The sequence below is a fragment of the Camellia sinensis genome, chromosome 14 (genome assembly GCF_055761805.1).
Source record: "Camellia sinensis isolate YWXY chromosome 14, ASM5576180v1, whole genome shotgun sequence".
Taxonomy (NCBI): Eukaryota; Viridiplantae; Streptophyta; class Magnoliopsida; order Ericales; family Theaceae; genus Camellia; species Camellia sinensis.
In genome coordinates this window covers 133,371,708-133,393,807 of record NC_138974.1, presented here as the reverse complement: position 1 = coordinate 133,393,807, position 22,100 = coordinate 133,371,708, and positions in this window count along the sequence as shown.

Here is a 22,100-nt window from a genome sequence, read left to right as displayed (position 1 = left end):
CAATTTCAGAGGTTGGTGTTAGCAAAGAGGAAGTTGATCGTAGAGGATCAGTTGTTATGGATCTAGCAGAATTTTCTAATATTTTACAAAATGTAATCATTAGTGTAAAAAATAGTGATGTGACTCAAGATGTAATAGTTGATAATAAGGGAAATGTAATAAGTAAATAAAACTTTGAGTGGTTTCATAAATAAAATTAATAAAAATTTTCATTAATCATGACAGTAGCTGGTTAGATGCAATGTCTCCAAAAATGAGAGAATGGTTAGCGCCTCCCATCCCGCTGATCTGAGCCGTCCGTTGCTGTACTTATGGACACGTATATGGATGTAGTTAAAAGGAAGTCACACCCGGGCCCAGGTGTGAGTACTTTTGATTCCTTTGCCAGATAGTGCTATACACGTGTCGCTTTTCTGGTGGTTTGCGTGGCTGTAAAGCAAATATTTTTGCAGAATGATAGACATAAAGCAAAGGCGGAAAAATAAATGTGTTTGAATTATTTTGAATAGGGAATCTTCGTCCTTACACGCGGGCCAGTTTTGCTATATATTTGGTACCATAAAATATTTTATGGCATAGAGGAATATGCTTTTGCAGTGGGATAGCTATTGTGGTGAAGTTGCTTTCTGGTACCTTGTTTCGTCCCTCCTTTTCTTTTTGTCTTTTTTGTTGATTTATTTGGTATACAATGTTGTACTCCTTAGAAGAGTATTGTGACAAACCTCACCATTGTTTGCTGCTAAACTGAGACTAAGCATGTTAATTGACTAATTGACTGAAAGTCTGAACTGATTGATTGAGTATATGAGTTTAATTGCATTTCCCTCTGTTTGACTGGTAAATTATATGTTCATGTTTTGTGTTTAAACTACGAATTGAAGGCCTTATCGGCGGCCAAATCAGAAATTGATTAATGTTTTATGATCATTAGAAATTATGTGATTTAATGGTATATTTATTTAAAATGCGATTTGGTATGATTAAATTAGATTAAAATAAGCTAGATTACAAGAGTTGGCCCTATTTACCAATTTGTCACCTAGTGGATTAATCTAGGCAACTCCTCTCCACTTCATACACTCTTGACTAAAAATTTCATCAACCCATTTTGAGAGTCACAACCGACTAGAGAGAGAGAGGGTAGGAGAAAATCTTGAGTTCTTGAGAATTGGCTTGGAGATTGAGAGAAATTGAAGGGATTCTTGCATATTTGTGCTTCTACACTTGAATTGAAGACGTAAGGTAGAGAAATCACTCTCTTAATTGTGTATCTAAGTTGTATCTAGCATGGATCATGGTAGTTTAGAGAGCTAAGTCTAGAATTGGCTCTAGTATGTTGTATTGTAGCTCAAATCATGCATGCATGTTTACATTGTTGAGTTTGGAGGTTGGATTTCATGGGAATCTTGCATGCATGTCCATGTTTGTGTTAAAATCCATGAATTCATCATGTCTTTGAAGAAATTGACTCACTTGAGCATGTATTTGAGGCTTTAAAGTTGATTTAACTCATGCATGTTGCATTGAGGTCATGTTCATGAAATTTGGTTTGAAATTGGGTTTAATTAAACTACCTTTGGGCTTCGATTTCTTAAATGGATCTTTGAAACATGTAATGTTATGAGTTTTGAAGTGTTTTCCAGAAAATTAGCCCAAAAAGATCAAATTTGACACATTTGAAGTTGATTTTGAGCTTGAGGTTCAAATCTGGGAATTCCAGATTTTGGACTCACGATCGAGCGGGGTGACTGGCGCTCGAGCGTGAAATTCGTGCATCCAGCACTTTTGACTGTTTTACAGTCCGCTCGAGCGGGGAAGTATACGCTCGAGCGGAACCCTTTTGTTGCATGTCCGCTCAAGCGGGACCTCTATTTTCTGAAAATTCTGAAAATGTTTTTAAAGCGCATCTTTATATTCTCATTTCATTCTAGGCATTCCTAGGCCTAGTTTAAGGCATCTTAATGAGGATATTGATGTAGAACCACACCGAGGCAAATTAGGGATTAAGTTATTATTTTTCCCAATTGTGTAGCTTAGTGTGTGTTCAATCTGTAACTGTGTAGGGTTGGCATTCCAGAGACGCTCTAGCTTATCTGTAGCCCAGAACTCTGTGAGTAACAATGTTGTAAAGATATGTTCAATAATGATTATCTTCCGAACAATTGAACTATGTTGTTTTCTGAAATGATACCGTTACTAAATGAATGATGTCCTATTTGTGAACTGTATTCGTGGCATCCATAGCAATATACTGTTACTGAACTGTTACTGCTACTGTCACAGAGATCTCTGTCGGTTCCCATGTTGGAACCACTACTGTTTACTGATATGATGGCCATCAACTGACTGTTCGGTCTGATAAGACCTACTGTACTGTTTTGCTATTGGATATACCACATATGACTATTATAGTTTCCGAATTTCTATATGGCATGAATTATGAGCCACAAACTGAATGACTGATATACTGTTTAAATGACTGTTTTCAATATTGAAAGGACATTCATTCCTAACCCTTTTACGCATATGTTATTCACTGGGCTTTAGCTCACTGTTCATATATATATATATATATATATGTAGGTGTTCGGGCACCGGACCGTTGCTAGGGGCGTCAGGCAGGCTCTTGTTTTGTCAGCCAACCATTGTGCCTCACTACGAGGTTCCAAGTGTGATCAAGCTTAGGCTGCTTTTGGGGTGTCTTAGTTTCACCCAACTGTCACTGTTCTGTAATACTGTATAGACTGAATGTTTCTGAACTGTACTGTTTACATAGGGATTAAGTCCCTGTCCTAAAAGATTGTAAATATTGTGCATACTGTTTGGTACTAACTGTATACATGTATGAAAAGTCTTTTGCATACAGATTGTCACAACTCATTGAACATCTTTTAATTACTGTTTTGGCTTCCGCCAGCCCCTGTACTCTGTATTACTGTACTACTGTTAAGCAGGCCTTCGGTAATCTCGGATTACAGGCCAATTACGGTGCTAAACCGATAGGGACGGATTTGGGTCGTGACAAGTATCCCGAGAATTACGAGCAATTCACTCAAATGTGTGTAGATCGATTTTTGATGTGGCAAATAGGACTGTGGAAAGAGAGCCAGCGGTCAGCTCCGGCGAAGTTTGTTCCAGTGTACGAGGAGCAGAGGGAAAATATATCAAAGCTAAGGTGTCTGAACAGAAGGGTTAGCAAAGGTAAGAGAATCTGCAGAATTTGTAGGATAAAAGATTCAGAGTGTTTTATAAAAAATGGAAGGAATAGGAAACAGCCAGTATCGGACCCCCCTTGCGTACTGGAGGTTAAGGACACCGACGGTCAGTGGATATAAGCGGAGTTACCGTGGTCGTGTACCTTTTAAGGTGGCGTACATTCACCAATAGTACGTTCAGAATATTCCACGTTATATTAAGAAGACTAAGAGTGGATTAAGGAAGTTGCAGTTGTACGATAAACAATTAAGGGACATTAAATTTGATAATAAAGGTGTGGCGAGATTGCTTAATGGTATTGAGTTGGGTAATAAGAGATGTGACCGTCAATCAGACAAGATCGTGGTTAAGAGTATAAAATTAATTGGGAATGTTCAATTGGAACAAGATGCTAAAGACGAAGCTGTGGTCCACCACATATTGTTTTTCATCATAAGTGATAATAGTCCGTCAGATTCCGTCCCCACACCTGACAAGATATTTATTGGAGTTGGCGAGGGTAATCCTGAGACCTGGATTGTTGATCCTGACCAGTCCGACTGGTTTCGGATTCTAAAGAAAATGAGATTCAAGCTCGTTGGCGGCAAGGACAAAGAGTACATTCATTACGGGATAGAAGTTGTAGACCGGTTTTTCCCAGTTGATGTTTGGACGGACTACAAAGATACACTGTTGGGAAATGTTGGAAGTATTCAAAAAGGTGCCATATATTTAGTGGCTGCTATTGTTGGTGGAAAAGAATGCAAAATTACTTGAAAGAGTCAAATGTACTTTAAAACTGTTTAGAATTGTAAGTTTATGTATTTTTATTTCTAATGTTCAGGTTAATGGAGATTTACGATATAAAAACTGGTGTTGTTGAAGGTGTTTCAGCTAGTGATTTCAGTTGTATTGAACTTGCGTTGCCTAATTTATTTTCTCAATTGAGGTTAAGATACAAACAAAAAAGTATTAAGGTTGATAAAATATTGATAAAATATTCCCCCCTTTACGCACCCAATGCCAGTGGATTGGTCAGAGTAAATGCTTATAATCGGAGGCTAGACGGTAATGGCAGTTTGCAGGCATGGTTTATTTTTTCAGTGGATTGTCAATGCGAGTTAGTCTATTATGGGAATAATTATTGTTCAGTTAACGACAAACAGGTGCCATGGATGGTGAAATATTGACTTGCAAATTCGAATATTAAAAGGGGGGTTACGTATTGTAAAATGAAGGGCTATCTGAAGTATTCTCCAACTAGCCTGTCAGCCATACTACATACTTATCGCAAGAGAGCTTTACGAAGATGGAAACCCTCACCTTCATTCCGTGGTTCAATGCACGAAGAAGATCCAAACCTCCAACCCTAGATTTTTCGATCTCACTGGAACCAATGGCAGAATCTATCATCCAAATATAGAAAAACTCCACTCGCCAACAGCAAGTCGACAGTGTATATAGAAAGGAGGTGAGTTCGTCGAATGGGGAGAATTTTCATCTAAGGGGAAAAGTCCTTCGAAAAACAGAGACGAACTCTGGAGGGGAATACTTGGAGAAGCAGAAATAGAGGAACAATTCTTTGCACTCTATAAAAAAGATGTCCCACCGATTACGTCACAAAATACCCCCAATTAAAAATATTTTCGAGGGATCATTACAAAAGAGAGAGGCCCCCATATACTAGCCCCTTTAATTCATTTCCTTTCTTAAATGAAAAAGTAAAAAAATGGGCAGAAAATAATATTTTGTTTGTAAGTCAAAATTTTGTTCAGTACGAGTTATGTCAAAATTGCTGTCTCTCCGTTTGGAGGGAAGACAACTTCCTTAGATTAGGGATACACAAAACTAATATCAACAATTTATATACTGACGAAGAACTATCCTCCTCATCTGATAACAGGAACTAGAGCAGAGGCCTACCTGCTCAATCTCCCTCTACCTCGAAGGACTCTCAAGAACAGGCAAAACCGCCTGGGCCAGAAGTCTCGGACGACACAATTACTTCTCCGGCAGAATAAGCTTCAAGGACTACGACCAATTCGCCGTCTACAACATCATAAACAACATCAAATACTCGACAGTCCTTACCGAATTAATGAAGAATTTAGTAGGCTGCCAGAGAGATTTCCATGTATTTGTTAAGTTCCAACTATATCTCACTATTAGAGGAGGAATTCCTTGTATTATATTAACTAATGGGGACAATAGTTGGTTAGATACAATGTCCCCAAAAATGAGAAAATGGTTTGATATTAATGTAACCACTGTCATGATTAATGAAAAATTTTATTAATTTTATTTATGAAACCACTCAAAGTTTTATTTACTTACTACATTTCCCTTATCATCAACTATTACATCTTGAGTCACATCATTATTTTTTACACTGATGATTACATTTCGTAAAACATTAGAAAATTCTACTGGATCCATAACAACTGATCCTCTACGATCAACTTCCTCTTTGCTAACACTAACCTCTAAAATCGATGGACCAGGATCAACATCACTAGTGTCATCACCACCTCTGCGTACATCAATCTCTGACAAACTCAAACGACCTCTGCGTTCATGAATAGCTGAACCACTTTCCCCAAAACCTCCTAACAACAAATCTCTTCACATCTCCGGTAAACCAACAGACTTAGTCCGTGTCAGAATCGGAATGGCCTTCGTTGAAGGACAATGCCAAACATCAACATTATCATTAGTATATTTTTTAGATAAACCATTTTGCTGAGAAGCCTTTTGTGATAAATGGACATAGTTCTTGGTGGTATGCTTAATAATCTTCCTTGTCAGCACTCTATGTGCTGACATGAAACCAAACAAAAATATAATTGATAGAAAAGATTATTATCCTAGTTCAAACCAGGTTTATCATTTGTCATTCAAGCCAAGCCCCAAGCATACATTTTGGGGCCCATAAACCAACAACAAAATATGGCTAATTTTGATCATCATTATCAAAGTAACCAATCTGTTGATACAAATCAAAGTCAATCTCTCTATTAAATAACAAATCCTTTTTTTCTTATTAACATCCATAAAATAGAGAGAGGTTCAGGACTAAATTGAGTTCATCTCACCAAGGATTATATTTAAACCAAATATTGGAATCCAACATGTCAATTTATTTCTCCACTTTAAACTTCAAATATTTAAAATCTAAATTCTTTATGAATTTTTTTCAGAATATAATTCATTTTGGTTTTCCTTTGGGATCTTTGTGTGTTTACTTAGATTGGAGATTCAAAGGCAGCACAAACAAGGGTATGAGCAGAAGGATCCATCGGTTACAAAACCGAATGCTTCAAGACCTGGTTCCAAAACCTCCTCACTAGGAACACCATTACCACAACTAGCATGCTCATCATCATCGTTTTCTAGAGAGGCAATGAGCTTTTGTGGTGGGAGTTGAATACTGCTTCTTGTGGTGCCTGGGGGAATCAGGGAAATTGTTTTCCAAGCTTTTCCTCCCATTTGAAGGGAACCAAGGCAACAAGCTTGACTGGAGGTGGTGGTGGTGCAGTTGGATGAACTGTTGGGGTGGTGGGTTTTCAGTCTTTTTTAGGTGTTCCTAGTTTTTCTTCCCAAATGAATGGAACAGAAACTGGTTATCTGATTTGCTTTCGGTTTCGATGTGCCGCCGAGAGTGGGTTCTCAACCATTGTGAGTTAAAATTTAGAAGTCCATGGCCATATTCTAACATGCATTGTACATATATATATACTAGCCATATATATGGATTAGAAACATTTTCTACTAAACCCCCTACATCCTAACTGCTGCACCATATTTATGTCTTTCTGATTAGCTTCACATGCTCTCTCAATCCAACCCAGGCCCTTATTTGTATGAACACTGTTAAACAATATAACATGTGTGACCCAGTGACTAAAGGTTGGATATAAAAGCTGCATTCTAGTTTTCTAATTTTTAATGGTCTCATGTTCCTAATTTCACTGGGCATAGAACCCTTATGCTGTGTGTGGTTAACGGATTTAGGTATGGATTTGAAAAGAGAAAGGAAAAATGTAAGTAAAATGTGAATGAAATATAATTATATTATATTTATATTTTACATATTTTTTTCTCTTTCTCTTTTCAAATCTCTATCCAAATTTATGAACCAAGCATAGTCTTTAATCAATAAATGTAATTTGCGATTTATTGCATATAGTTGGAGTATATTCATACAAGTGAATTTAACCTATTATGTGATTGATGAATATAAATAAATTTTTTAAAAATATATAAAATTATGCAAGATCTCACTGAGACATTTAAACAAACACTAGCATGTCATTATATAAAATCACAACATAAATATAATAATAGTAAATCACAATTAACCCTTGATATTAAAAGATGAAAATTAATACATTCATGGGTTAAAAGATTAGATTTTCATATTGTATTAAGTTTTATACGAAGATCATAAATAAGAGAGAAAAATAGAGGTTTTCTGTGTGTGAGAGTGAGAAAGAGAGAAAGAATACCTAACAAACTTAGTAGATTGTAGAAGATGAAAAAACTACAAATTTGTGGTGTAGATGTTAGATAACAGTGGCGTGAAAGATGAAGAATGAAAAACCCTGGCTTCATTATTTCACTCCCGCCTCTTTAGCCTGCCAAAACTGATTTTGCTTCACCAATTTTAGATTTGTTCGACTTGTGGATTGGGTTATTGAACTTAGATTTGTTGGAATCATGTATTGGATTGCTTCACCAAAATCAATTTTATCCCACATCTACTCTAATTCATTTGGTGTAGTGTAATGATTTTTTTCCTTTGCTTTCCCATAAGCCTCAGTTCCTCCGTTTTTATCAAATCTATACTATGTATATATATGGAGAATTGGCAATGAAGTGTTAAATTGGTATACTAAAAGTTAATTAATTAATTAATTAATTTTGAAATGATTTTGTTCACATTTTAGTGTAAAATAAATAAATAGCAACTTGGGTACTTACGCTCTTAATTAGATTAATCTTAAATTTTTTATTAATTTGGTCCAATTGATAATACCGTTAGTGTTTTTGACGAAAAATGATTATTAAATTAGTTGAGATTAATTTATTGAATTGAGCAAATCTATAATTTTGCTTCTAAAAGAATGACATATGCATGTTTTTCATTAAAAAAATGCTAACAATTAGGGCAAATTACACTGTTAGTCCTCTATTTTTGGCTATTGTGTCATTTTAATTGTTGTAATTTCAATTAAATGGATTTTGACACTAAGTTTTTTATTTTGACTCAAATTAGTAACTTTTTCATTATATAGGAGAGCAATTTGAAATTTTATTTATTTAGTTAATTCATATAAAGTCGTTGATCAATTTTGTACATGTGCCTAAGTACAGTTGAAAAACATATTATATTGAGTTGAATTTATTTGTTTATATTTATTTTGTGTATTTTAAAAATTTTGGAAGTATATTGGCATTTTTTTTTTTAAATGCCATTAGATAGCTTGGAAAATTTTTGACTGAGTGGCATTTCTCAAAATGTCATAAAAAGTAACTTGCACCTACATAATTTAGTGATTTTTTTAAAAAATGCCATTGCTACTAAAGTTTAGTGGCATTTGTTGATAAATGTCACTAAATTAATATCTTGTATCATTCTTTTATAAAATGTCATAAAATTTATATGACATTTCTTTATTGAAATGCCACTAGAGCCTTATATGTTTGTGGTTTTGTGACATTTTTTTAAAACGTGTCACCAAATATTATTTTTGTGACATTTTAAAAAAAATGCAACTAGTGTAGTGCCACTAAAAAGTATTTTTGTTGTAGTGGCTGAAATATAAACAAGAGAATTAAGAATCTAAATTAAAATCTAAAATATTATTAAACTATAATTGGTATGTAGTTCATGTCTAGTGATTCTATTAATAATTGTTAATTTCAGCACTATTTGTCAAAAAATTAAAGCTTTCTCTGGACTTGTGGATTTGAAATGGATAAATTTGATATCGATAATTTGAGAGTATTTATCTACGCATTATATAAGGAAAATGATGTTTTTAGTGAGGAGTCTTGTGAGAGTTTCAATATCTCATACTAATTTTTTTAATTTTCTCAATTTTAAATAATTAAGAAAATCTCCATTGGCAAACTTTTATTTGATAATCTCATATCGGAAAAAGAAGAAGGAAAAAAAAAAAAAAAGAGTTGTTTTACTCATATAAATGGATCTTATACTCCCATCACATTTAGTGAGGAGTCTTGTGAGAGTTTCAATATCTCATATTAATTTTCTTGATTTTCTTAATTTTAAACAATTAAGAAAAGTCTCTATTGACTAGGTTTTATTTAATAATCCCACATCGGAAAAAGAAGAAAAAAAAAGAATTATTTTACTCATATAAAGTGAATCGTATACTCTCATCCCATTTAATATTGTAGTATTGTGCATGTTTCAATTCAATATAGTTTAAATTTTAAAAGTTTTAATTAATTAATTATGTCCTGGCCGATTAAACTAAATTATTTTTTATTTGATTGATTTGTTGGTTCAACTACAATTTTAGCGGGTTTATCAAAATATATTGATTAGATTTGCTCGATTCCAAATAAACTAAAGATTGATCTAATTAAAGATTGAAAGACTGAGATTGCTTAATTAACAATAAACTTTCCGTCCAAATAATTATTAACTTTTATTTTATAATCCCACATCGGGAAAAAAAAAAAGTGAATTTTTTCACTTATATAAAGTGAATCTTAATAGTATAGTATTGTGTATACTTCAATTCAAGACAGTTTAAATTTTAAAATTAAAATAACATTTAAAAGTTTTAATTAATTAATTTTTGTATAAGTTGGTTAGTTATTTAACCTAATCAATTAGGCTGAACCATTTTGGGTTTGACCGCTTCGCCAGTTTAATCGTGATTTCTCATACTGATTTTATTAATTTTAAACAATTAAAAAAAATTCATTGGCTAACTTCCATTTAACCATATAAAAATAAAACTTTAATGAGTTAATGATTTATTTTATAATCTCACATTGAGAGAAAAAGAAAAAGCAAAGTTTGTTTCACTATCTATCTCTATATTATATAAGGAAAATGAGATTTTAGGGAGAAACCTTCTAGGAGCACAAAACCCTTATTCTAAAATTATTGAATTTTTTTAATTTTAAATAATTAAGAAAATTCATGTTGGCTAGCTTCCATTTATCTTTTATTTTATAATCCCACATCAGAAACAGAAAGAAAAAGTAAACTGTTTCACTTACATAAAATAAATCTTATGCTCCCATTTACATAAGCAAAATGAGATTTTTAGTGAGAAACCCTATAATCAATATCTTATACTCATTTTTTTTTTTAATTTTAAACAATTAAGAAATCTCCATTGGTTAGATGCCATTTAACTTTTATTTTATAATCCCACATAGATGTTTTGATTTTAAAAATAATTTTGTATGAGATTTTGAAACTTTCATAATATTTAACTTTAAAATAATTACAATCTCGCATCGAGAAAAAAAAAAAAGTGAGTTGTTTCATTTATATAAATGAATCTTATAAATGGGGTTTTAAGGGAGAAACATTCTACAAGTTCCAGACCCTTATTCTAAAATTATTAAATTTTCTTAATTTTAAACAATTAAGAAAATTCTCATTAGTTAACTTCCATTTACCTTTTATTTTACAATCCCTAAAAAAAAAAGAAAAAAAAAGAAAAAAAAAGTGAATTGTTTCATTTACATAAAGTGAATCTTCTACTCCAATTTATATAAATTAAAATTTCTTAATTTTAAATAATTAAGAAAATTTTCATTGATTAGCTTCCATTTAATTTTTATTTTACAATCATACATCGGGAAAAAAAAAGTAGTAAATTGTTTCACTTATATAAATAAATCTTATGTTCCCATTTATACAAGGAAAATAAGATTTTTAGTGAGAAGCCCTATAATCAATAATAATCTTTTTTGATTTTCTTAATTTTAAACAATTAAGAAAATCTCTATCGGTTAGCTTTTATTTAACTTTTATTTTACAATCCACGTTTTGATTTTAAAAATAATTTTATATGAGATTTTGAAACTCTCATAATATTTAACTTTAAAATAATTACAATCTCACAACAAGAAAAGAAATAAAAAGTGAATTTTTTCGCTTATATAAAGTAAATCTTATACTCTCATTTAATATTATAGTATTATAAATGTTTCAGTTCAAGATGGTTTAAATTTTAAAATAAAATTTAAAGATATTAATTAATTAATTTTGTTGTAAATTGGTTGATCCTTTGACTTAGCTGATTAGGCTGAATCATTTTCAGTTTCACTGATTCACTGGTTTTAGCTGTTTTATCAAAATATATTACTTAGATTTGTTTGATTTGAAATAAATTAAGATTGACATTAAAAATTGAATAACTGAGATTGCTTAATTAAAAATAAACTTCTCATCCAAACAACTGTTAACTTTTATTTACAATCTCATATCAGGAAAAGAAGGAAAAAATGAGTTGTTTCACTATATAAACCTTATGCTCCCCATTTAATATTGTAGTATTGTGTGTGTTTCAGTTCAAGACAATTTAAATTTTAAAATTAAAATAAAATTTAAAAATTTTAATTAATTAATTTTGTATAAGTTGATTGGTACTTTGACCTAGTCGATAGGGTGAACCATTTTCGATTTGACTAATTCCCTGGTTTAACTGCGATTTTAACGATTTTATCAAAATATATTGGTTAAATTTGTTTGATTCGAAATAAATTAAAGATTGACCTAATTAAAGATCAAACGGTTAAGATTGTTTGATTCGAAATAAACTTCTCGTCTAAATAATTGTTAACTTTTAAACAATTAAGAAAATTCTCATTGGTTAACTTTCATTTAACTTTTATTTTATAATCCCACATCGAGAAAAGAATGAAAAACTGAATTGTTTCACTTACATAAAGTGAATCTTATACTCTAATTTATATAAGCAAAATGAGATTTTTAGTGAAAAACCTTATGATTAATATTCCATACTAATTTTTTTGATTTTTTTAATTTTAAACAATTAAGAAAATCCCGATTGGTTAGTTTCTATTTAACTTTTATTTTACGAAATATGCAAAAATTAAATGTAATTATCATATTTTTATTCAATAATATATTATTTTATCTCATACATAGCACGAGTGATATGTTAGTAACATTTTAAGTCAATGTAATATTTTGAATATAAACATCAAGAATGAAATTAAGAGCTTCATACCGATGGGTTTCAAATCACTTCGTAAAAATAGATATTTAAAATTGTTACATACAAAATTCTATTTGTACAAGAATCGTAACAAGATATATGAAACATATAATACTTCATTTTAGAGCTATCATCTAGTTTCAATAACTAAGCCCTTTTATAAATTTATAAAATTTGATTTTAGTCAAAGTTCTAATCAACGAACATAAGTCTTTCCAACTAGAATGTGTGAGAATATTGTGTATATCTTGTATATATTTTCTATTTTTAGGACAAATTTGGTTGTATATAATTTAGGCTGTTCATTAGATATTTCTATACTTAGATTTTAGGGTTTCTTGTTTCCTATATAAGTTGATGTAAACTTGTGTAGTAAATACACATTGAATATACGAGATATAATTCTTTTCAGAAATCTTACATGGTATCAAAGCGTTAGATATCTCTGTCTCTTGCCGGAATCGCGAGACCCTATTCTAGTCTGAATCGCGACCCCTCTGTTTCGTCTCTACTATTCGAACTGTTTCTCAGTCGCGACCTATCGCAAATCAGAACCCTAAGTTATGAAACTCATCGCGAATTGAAACCACCTATAGACGTCCCCGAACGTCCCGGGAGGGAATCCCGTTTTGTTCGTTTGGGCTTACTACAGTTCGGACTCAAATTGTCACGGTTCTTAATCTGATCTTGAAAAGTGTAATGCAAGACTGATAAATCGCCAAAGAGTCCAGATCCGGTAAATCGTTTTGAAAAACTGATTTTTTAGAAAGAAGTGTCAAACATGGACTGCTTTGCCAGATACAGAGTCGCCACCTAAATATTTATTTTAGGGGAATTTAGGAAACCCTAACTCGTTGCCTAAGGCCACGTGTCCGTCATCACCAAAGTTGCCTCGGCTCGAGAACTTGGGTACGATTGGGGAAGGTCAGCTATGAGCACCCCCGCTCGCCCGATCAAAGATCGGCCTCAACTAACCATGATATCGAGTTTTGAAAACGTTATGTGGTCTTATTCCGGTTATTAGCCTAGATTTACTATGTGATGCACACAGCATACAAGTATAGACTGGGTCGCTTGAATTGGAACAAAACATTTCATGTTTGTTTTGAAAATGGTTTGCTACTCGTAAGTAGGCTAAAATGCAGATTTTGCCACCCTCGGGTGGGCTAAGAAAAACATGGTTTTGCCACTATTTAGTGGGCTTAAAGCTCACAGTCAATGCATTTTTCCAATTCAGATAATCCAACCTTCACCCACAGGCATTCAGGCAGATATATCACATAACCACATAGCCTCATGGTAAGCATACTATCATGACGACACTCACACACATGCAAGGATGCTAAAGCGTAAATGCTTACCGAGTACTCCAAGCCAAAACAGAAACTAGTTAGTAATCAAATGCATGATTCTAGTTCATGTCAAGATGGCTAATGCAACGCATGCAAGATGCAACTACAATAGGCTCGGCTACTCTAAGATGGCATATGATGATGCTACAACTAACACGTATTCAACTTAGAATTGAAATACAAATGCAGTTAATATGATGCGCCGAGCCCGGTGCATGCAATACAGGTGAATGATGCAAACATGCAAGTATAAGTATGCTAATTGAAACATGCCCTAATCTAACCATCGTAAGCTGGTAAATAAAAGGGAGAAAGACGTGGGGTTGGAAGACATGCATCACACACACGCACACTTATTACAACATTACCCTCTCGCGGATGGTCCAAAAGAATAATACAAATCACCTAATTAACTAACTCACGAGCTAATTAATTAATTACAAAACCACTTAACTAATTAACAAATCAATTAGTCTACCAAAGCAGTAAAATAGCCTCGGGAAGAGGGAAGCACGCATGCTCGGTCGGCTTTGCTCAGAAATCCATCGCCATGCCACAGTTGCCTCTGTTTACACTGCTCTGCTCTTTTGAAAACTGTGCCAACCTCTGTGACACCTTTGAAACATCTTGGAGACATGCTGAGAGGCCATCGGCCATGAGATAGGACCACCGGCCACGTGAAACAGGTCATCGACCAAAAATTGTGCTCTCGGCCAAAAATGGATAGCCGACCGGCACTGAAGATGGCCGATCGGCCATCTCTTCTTACAGAATCCTGTTTGACAGTAGCAGAGGGAAAACAGAGCATGGCAATGCATTTTCAAAGCAATGTATGCACAACCACCCTCCCTATCATGTCATGAACTCAAGGGAGTATGGTTATCGACCCTCGGGCCACCAATCACGCATTTCAATGCATGATGGCCAAAAGAGCCGAGTTGTGCATTTTGATGTCAAATGTAATGCACACCAAACAAACACATAAGGCCCAACCTCAATCATGGTGATTTCAAGAGGCAAGGCATGCATGCAAAATGCAATGCAACCTAGGCATGCAAGCTAAATATGCACCATGAACATGAGGGCAAGCAATGCAAACATGCAACATGGACAACACACAAACATGTAACAACATGTTAAGTGGCTAGAAGAAAGAATACATGCCAAATGCATTACAACCTAAGCATGCAACAACATGTCCTATAGCTCAAGCAATGCAACAAAATGCAATATGACTAAGCATGTGTCAACAATGCAAGTAATGAGCATACAAAACATCATGCAACGAAAGCATGCAAACATGAAGCAATGTAACAACATTTGAGCAACATGCAAAAGGTGGACTTAAACTAATATGGACAAGCCTTAGCCATGTCTAAAATCAGTGGCCAAATGTGCTAAAATGATGGCTTGACATGCACCAAAATGAAGCTCATGTAATGATCCAAAAATGAGGTATTCATGCATAACTCTCAAACGCATTTAAAGAGTGAAAAATATGGGAATATGGCATACATATGATGCACAATGATGCCAAAACATAGAAACACCTCAACATAGGCATGTAATAGGCTCAAAACTCAAAGCTAGGCAAGGGTATTGAACTACAACCATGCATAGCAAGAAACATTCGACTATGAGACCCCAAAACAGAGCTAGGGCAGTCCAAAATACGCACAAAATCAGTTTATGGCATGGTCAAAAAGTGCTAGAATCAAAGGTCACCAAAGCATGCAAAGTAAGCTAGTGAACCATGATTTGCACTACAACTATATGAAGCATATGAGAGGTCACTAAACCAGCCCAAAAAAGAAGTATGCCATGCCAAAATATGCCCAAATAACCACTGAAACTCAATCAATACATGTTAGAATGAAGTGCTCCTTTGGAAGGCCATGTAAAGGGTTGTTCTACACATACATGATAGACATACAAAATGGCAAAACAACCTCTGGAAAGAGATTATGACAGCCCTAAAACTCACTGAAAAGGGCCTGGAATGAACCAAGGAAGCATACAAGTAAAGGTCCCTTTGAAAGGCCTTGAGGAGGATTACTCTACACATGCATAATAGACATTTTATATGACAAAATGGGCCCTGGACAGAGCCTATGCAAACCTTAAAACTCACCAAAAAAGGCCTGAAACATGCTCAAGAAGTGTGCAAATATGGGCTCCTTTGTAAAGCTAACAATGCTAGTAAACAAGGCAACAAGGGAGAGGGTCACCCCTCTCCTTCTTAGGACCTCAAAATACCATCCCCACCACTGAAATCTCTCTGGACTTCAGTGGTGAGAGGGCCAATACAAGGTGGTCCCGAAGCTCACAAAAAAGGCACAAAAATAAGGCCAAACAAGGCCTAAGAGGGGGTAGACAACCCCAAACACAAAAGTGATCTTAAAAAAACTTGAAAAGGAGCTCAAAATAAGACTTTTTTCAGTTTATGACAAAGCTCGAAAATGCTTCTAAGTATGGCTAAAAGATGAAGCAAAATAAAGACCAAAAGAGGGTAAAGTGTGTTACCCTTGTAGCCAAAAAGGGACAGCAGCTTCTTGGTCCAAAAAAACAGTCCCTTAGCCTCTGAAAATGGCCTCTAAGATCCTCAGGTTGATGATGGAGGTGTTAGGCCAAGAGTTGGTGTGCAAAGGGGCAAGAACAATGGAGTTTGGAGCTTGGAATGTAGAGATATGGAAGGGAGTGTATGGTTTTTGCCTTAGACAAATTTCTTGGAACCCTTGCAATGGAAGAGGAGCTCTTCTTTTATAGAGGAAGAAAGGGTCCAAGCTTCTCTTAGAAGCTTGGAGCAAAGGGGCCAAGCTTCTCTTAGAAGCTATAGCAAAGAGGTCAATACTTCTTCAAGAAGCTAAAAAGGGGCCAAGCTTCTCTTAGAAGCTTGGAGCAAAGGGTTCAAGCTTCTTGGAGAAGCTAGAGCAAAGGGTCAAGCTTCTTGGAGAAGCTAGACAAGGGTTCAAGTTTCTAGGAGAAGCTAACAAACGGTTCAAGCTTCTTGGAGAAGCTTAAAACAAGGGTTCGAAAGGTTCAAGCTTCCTCAAGAAACTAAAACCAAGGGTTCGAAAGGTTCAAGCTTCCTCAAGAAGCTAAAACTAAGGGTTCAAAAGGTTCACGCTTCCTCAAGAAGCTAAAACAAGGGTTCAAAAGGTTCAGACCCCCTCAAGAAAAGGTCTCAGCCAGAAAAAGTAGCCAATTAACCAAAATCAATGGTCGGCCGACCAAACACAATGCTGACCGGCCAACACCTTTGGCCGCTAGCAAGAAAACAGGGCCGGTGGCCTCAAGCCATCGCCGGTGAGGTGTAGGGATGGCCTACAAGCTATTTTCCCCCCTCAGAAGCAAAACAACAAGTGTTTGATGCAAAACCAAACACAAAACAAACAAGTCAAGAGGTCTTGAAGTAAGGCGCGTAGCCGAAACCTCTGAGAACTCAAGACGGACACAAACATGGATAATCATCAAATGTTCAAACGATGACGTCCAAGTCTCGAGGACGGTCAAAAATAGGGTGTCTACAGTTTCCGCTCTTTGACAGAACTTGAAAGTCATAAAAATGACGGGAGTGAATGTCAAAGCCCAGAGACGATCCATTTTTGACAAGGCCGAAGACTTAGACAAAGCATACAAGCTACAGATAAAGATATGCGCCCGAGGGCGGGGGCAAAATGCAAGAACAATGCACAAGCCGAGCATAACTTATGATCATGCAAAGAAAGCTGTAACGAAGCATAACAATGTAACAGTTTTAAGCAAGTAGAAACCAAGCTACATTACAATGCAGAAATGGTGTAAGAGAATTACTGCAATTCTCACTACGAATACAGTGTGTATGTGTGATAGATACACAAAGTGAGCATGTGTGGTAGATACACAAAGCAGATGTAGTGTGATGGATACACAAAAAAGGTGAACACAAAGTGTGATAGATGCACTAAGTGAACAAGGTATGATAGATACACAAAGCGAGAGTGTGTGATTGATACACAAAGCAAATGTGGTGAGCATAGTGTGATGGACACAAAAAGCGAATGTGTGATAGATACACAAAGTGAGCATGTGATAGATACACTATATGAAGCAAAATGTGATAGATACAGTAGCTGAGCGCGTGATAGATACACTAAGCGAGTGTGGTGAGCACAGTGTGATAGGTACAAAGCGAGTGTGTGATAGATACACTATATGAACAAAGTGTGATTGATACACTAAATGAATGAAGTGAGTAAAGTGTGATGGATACACAAAAGACAAACACAAAGTGTGATAGATGCACTAAGTGAACAAGTGTGATGGATACACAATAGGTGAATACGAAGTGTGATTGATGCACTAAGTGAACAAGTGTGATGGATACACTAAAGGTGAACACAAAGTATGATAGATGCACTTAGTGAACAAAGTATGATTGATATACTAAATGTGAACACGAAGTGTGATAGATGCACTTAGTGAACAAGTATGATTGATATACTAAATGTGAACACGAAGTGTGATAGATGCACTTAGTGAACAAGTATGATGGATATACTAAAGGTGAACACGAAGTGTGATACATGCACTTAGTGAACAAGTATGATGGATATACTAAAGGTGAACACGAAGTGTGATACATGCACTTAGTGAACAAGTATGATTGATATACTAAATGTGAACATGAAGTGTTATAGATGCACTTAGTGAACAAGTATGATTGATATACTAAATGTGAACACGAAGTGTGATAGATGCACTTAGTGAACAAAGTATGATTGATATACTAAATGTGAACACGAAGTGTGATAGATGCACTTAGTGAACAAGTATGATTGATATACTAAATGTGAGCACGAAGTGTAATAGATGCACTTAGTGAACAAGTATGATAGATATACTAAAGGTGAACACGAAGTGTGATAGATGCACTTAGTGAACAAGTATGATAGATATACTAAAGGTGTACACGAAATGTGATACATGCACTTAGTGAACAAGTATGATTGATATACTAAAGGTGAAACGAAGTGTGATACATGTACTTAGTGAACAAGTATGATTGATATACTAAATGTGAACACGAAGTGTGATAGATGCACTTAGTGAACAAGTATGATTGATATACTAAATGTGAACACGAAGTGTGATAGATGCACTTAGTGAACAAAGTATGATTGATATACTAAATGTGAACACGAAGTGTGATAGATGCACTTAGTGGACAAAGTATGATTGATATACTAAAGATAATGAAGTGTGATGGATACACTAAAGGTGAACACAAAGTGTGATAGATGCACTTATTGAACAAAGTATGATTGATATACTAAATGTGAACACAAAGTGTGATAGATGCACTTAGTGAACAAAGTATGATTGATATACTAAAGATAATGAAGTGTGATGGATACACTAAAGGTGAACACAAAGTGTGATAGATGCACTTAGTGAACAAAGTATGATTGATATACTAAATGTGAACACGAAGTGTGATAGATGCACTTAGTGAACAAGTATGATAGATATACTAAAGGTGAACACGAAGTGTGATAGATGCACTTAGTGAACAAAGTATGATTGATATACTAAAGATAATGAAGTGTGATGGATACACTAAAGTAAATGACGTGTGTGATGGATATACTAAAGTAAATAAAATGTGTGATGGATACACTAAAGTAAATAAAATGTGTGATGGATACACAAAATGAGAATGTGTGTGATAGATACACAAAAATGAATATGTGCGTGATAGATACACAAAATGAGAATGTGTGTGATAGATACACAAAAAGTGAGAATGTGTGTGATAGATACACAAAATGAATGAAACGTAATTGATATACTAAGCGAATGAAGTGTGATTGATACACTAAATAAATGAGAGTGTAATTGATACACTAAGTGAATGAAGTGTGATTGATACACTAAATGAATGAGAGTGTAATTGATACACTAAGTGAATGAAGTGTGATGGATGCACAAAAGTAAATGAAGTGTGATTGATACACTAAAGTAAATGAAGAAAGTGTGATAGATACACTAAGGGTGAATGAGGTGTGATTGATACACTAAATAAATAATCTTAAACGGAACTTCTTTGAATGAACCGTACAGACAATATCGTGCATGAACGGAAAAGAGACGAGATAGGTACAATGCATTACAATGCATGATGCTTTAAGGAAAGCAATAAATGGACAAAGCGGCGCTTTAGAAAGCACCTCATGGGTGAGTGGCGATGAACCGCTCTACTATGACAGGGATCTCCCCTCGTGCTCTTTGAACACTTACCTTCAACTGACAGTACAAAGGCTCTGGAACACTGACAAGGGTTTTTCACGTAGAACACTTTGGATGTTGCCTTTCTTCCTGATCATATTCACAACTTTCCCTATTCTCCAACGGGGTGACAGACTAGGTTGGTTCAGTATCCAGAATTGAGGTGCATACACGCTATCTCAACCTATGGGGCTTCCATACAGATTTCAAGCCGAGGACACGCCTCTGGGTATTTAAACCAGACTTTAGTCTCGGAAATCCCAATCCTTTGCGTTCTGGGCAACAGCCATTCGAACTCTAATTTCCACCGTCGCAGTTGGTCTCCTAGGAACTCATCGCGAACACAGCCAAGATGCCTCTGGCAGGGAATGGTACTCAGGGAGAGCACTTTTGATCGCCATTCTGGCTTGAAGAAGACTTGATCTTGAGCTTGAGGTAGAGGCACACTCATACTTCGGAGCATTGGCAAGACCTGAAGAGGTACACACAGAATGCAATCTCGGAACTTACTGAAGTTGAAACAAACTCAGATACCCGACATTTTCCCTCTTTTCTTTTGCTTTGCAGTCTGGAACCTATATAGCTTCAGATAGGTCCTGGTTTTACTGTTCCCACATGACCCGGGTTGAACCCTGCGGTTTTTGAAAGAACAAAATCTTGTTTTGCACAAATGTGGAGAACGGCACGGCACTCTAAGCACAAAATGATTTTATTTTTTGAAATTGAGAGATGAGTTCTCGACCGAGTATTGAGCCTACGACTGAACACAGCACACCACGACTCAACAACAAAGAGAAAGACAAGGTAAGACGACCTAAACACAAACACAGACACTCAAAAATGACTCAAGACAAGAATCGAGATAAAACAAAAAGACACGACACTCAGACGTGCACAGGGAGCCTGTTTCTCTGGGTATTGTTTCCCACCCTCTCATTTGTGATTCTCACATCACTCGGCCCTCAGGCTCGGCTTTTCTCACAAAACCCTTTTCCTTACTTTTTCTTTCAGCGCACATCTCTCTATTCTTCAATCTCTCATTTTTTATCCCTCCCTTGGATGGTTGATGGATAAACAAGAAGTTGCAGGCTCTTGCCCCTAACATTCTGCTAGATTCTCTTTCTTATTCACAAGAGTGAGTTTCTCCCACAGAGGGGTTGCAATGCGACCAGACGTGCAGCAAATCTGCAATTGACATCGGTTGACGATGCTCCACTGGGGAGTTTGGACGTGATCAGATCTGTCTGGATGAGGGAGTGGAATACCTTGCTCCAATCCCGTTCGTGCTTCGCACTTGGCTTGATACCTCGCTGCTCGGAGGATATGAGAGCTTTCAGCCCTTTTCTGTTAGCTTCCGCTGTGCCCTTCTTGGCGAATAGGGTGCCCTTTCCGGCAAGTATGGTGCCCTTTCTGGCAAATGCATTGACAACGGGGGAAAGACAGGAAGCCTGACTCAACTGTGCCCCTAGTTCATCATTTTGACCAATTTTTTGTTTTGGTTTTCTACTAAAACAATTTTGACCGACATGAGAGTTAGATTAACATGCTTGTTCGATATTTTGATTTGAAATCATGCAAGTTAGGTTATGAGCACTGAAAATTTTCCTTTTTAGGTCCAAGAAATGGTTCAGTTTTGGAAAAATAGAATAATTTTTGAGAAAATTAGTCAACTTCATTAAAAATTCTCAAAACTATTTTTGCAAACGGCCACTGCTCAACGAGCACGGAACCTACTCTTGAGATGCACAACCTCAGATCCGAAGGTGAATTGCCCCTTGCTCGAAGAGAGCTGCATGGCAACGGAAAGTTGCCCCTTGTTTGAATGGCACCGCAGCGCGTTGAATGGCAACGGAAAGTTGCCCCTTGTCTGAATGGCACTGCAGCGCATTGTAGTCAATCCTCAGAGTGACGAACATAACCAAATTCTCGGATACAGAGAAGACAAAGATGACCAGAACCATCACATGGACATAGTCGAATTCGAAGTGCTTGTGGCTGGACTTCAAGATGAAGTTGCCTACGTATCCCAAACATGGGAATCAAGCCAGAC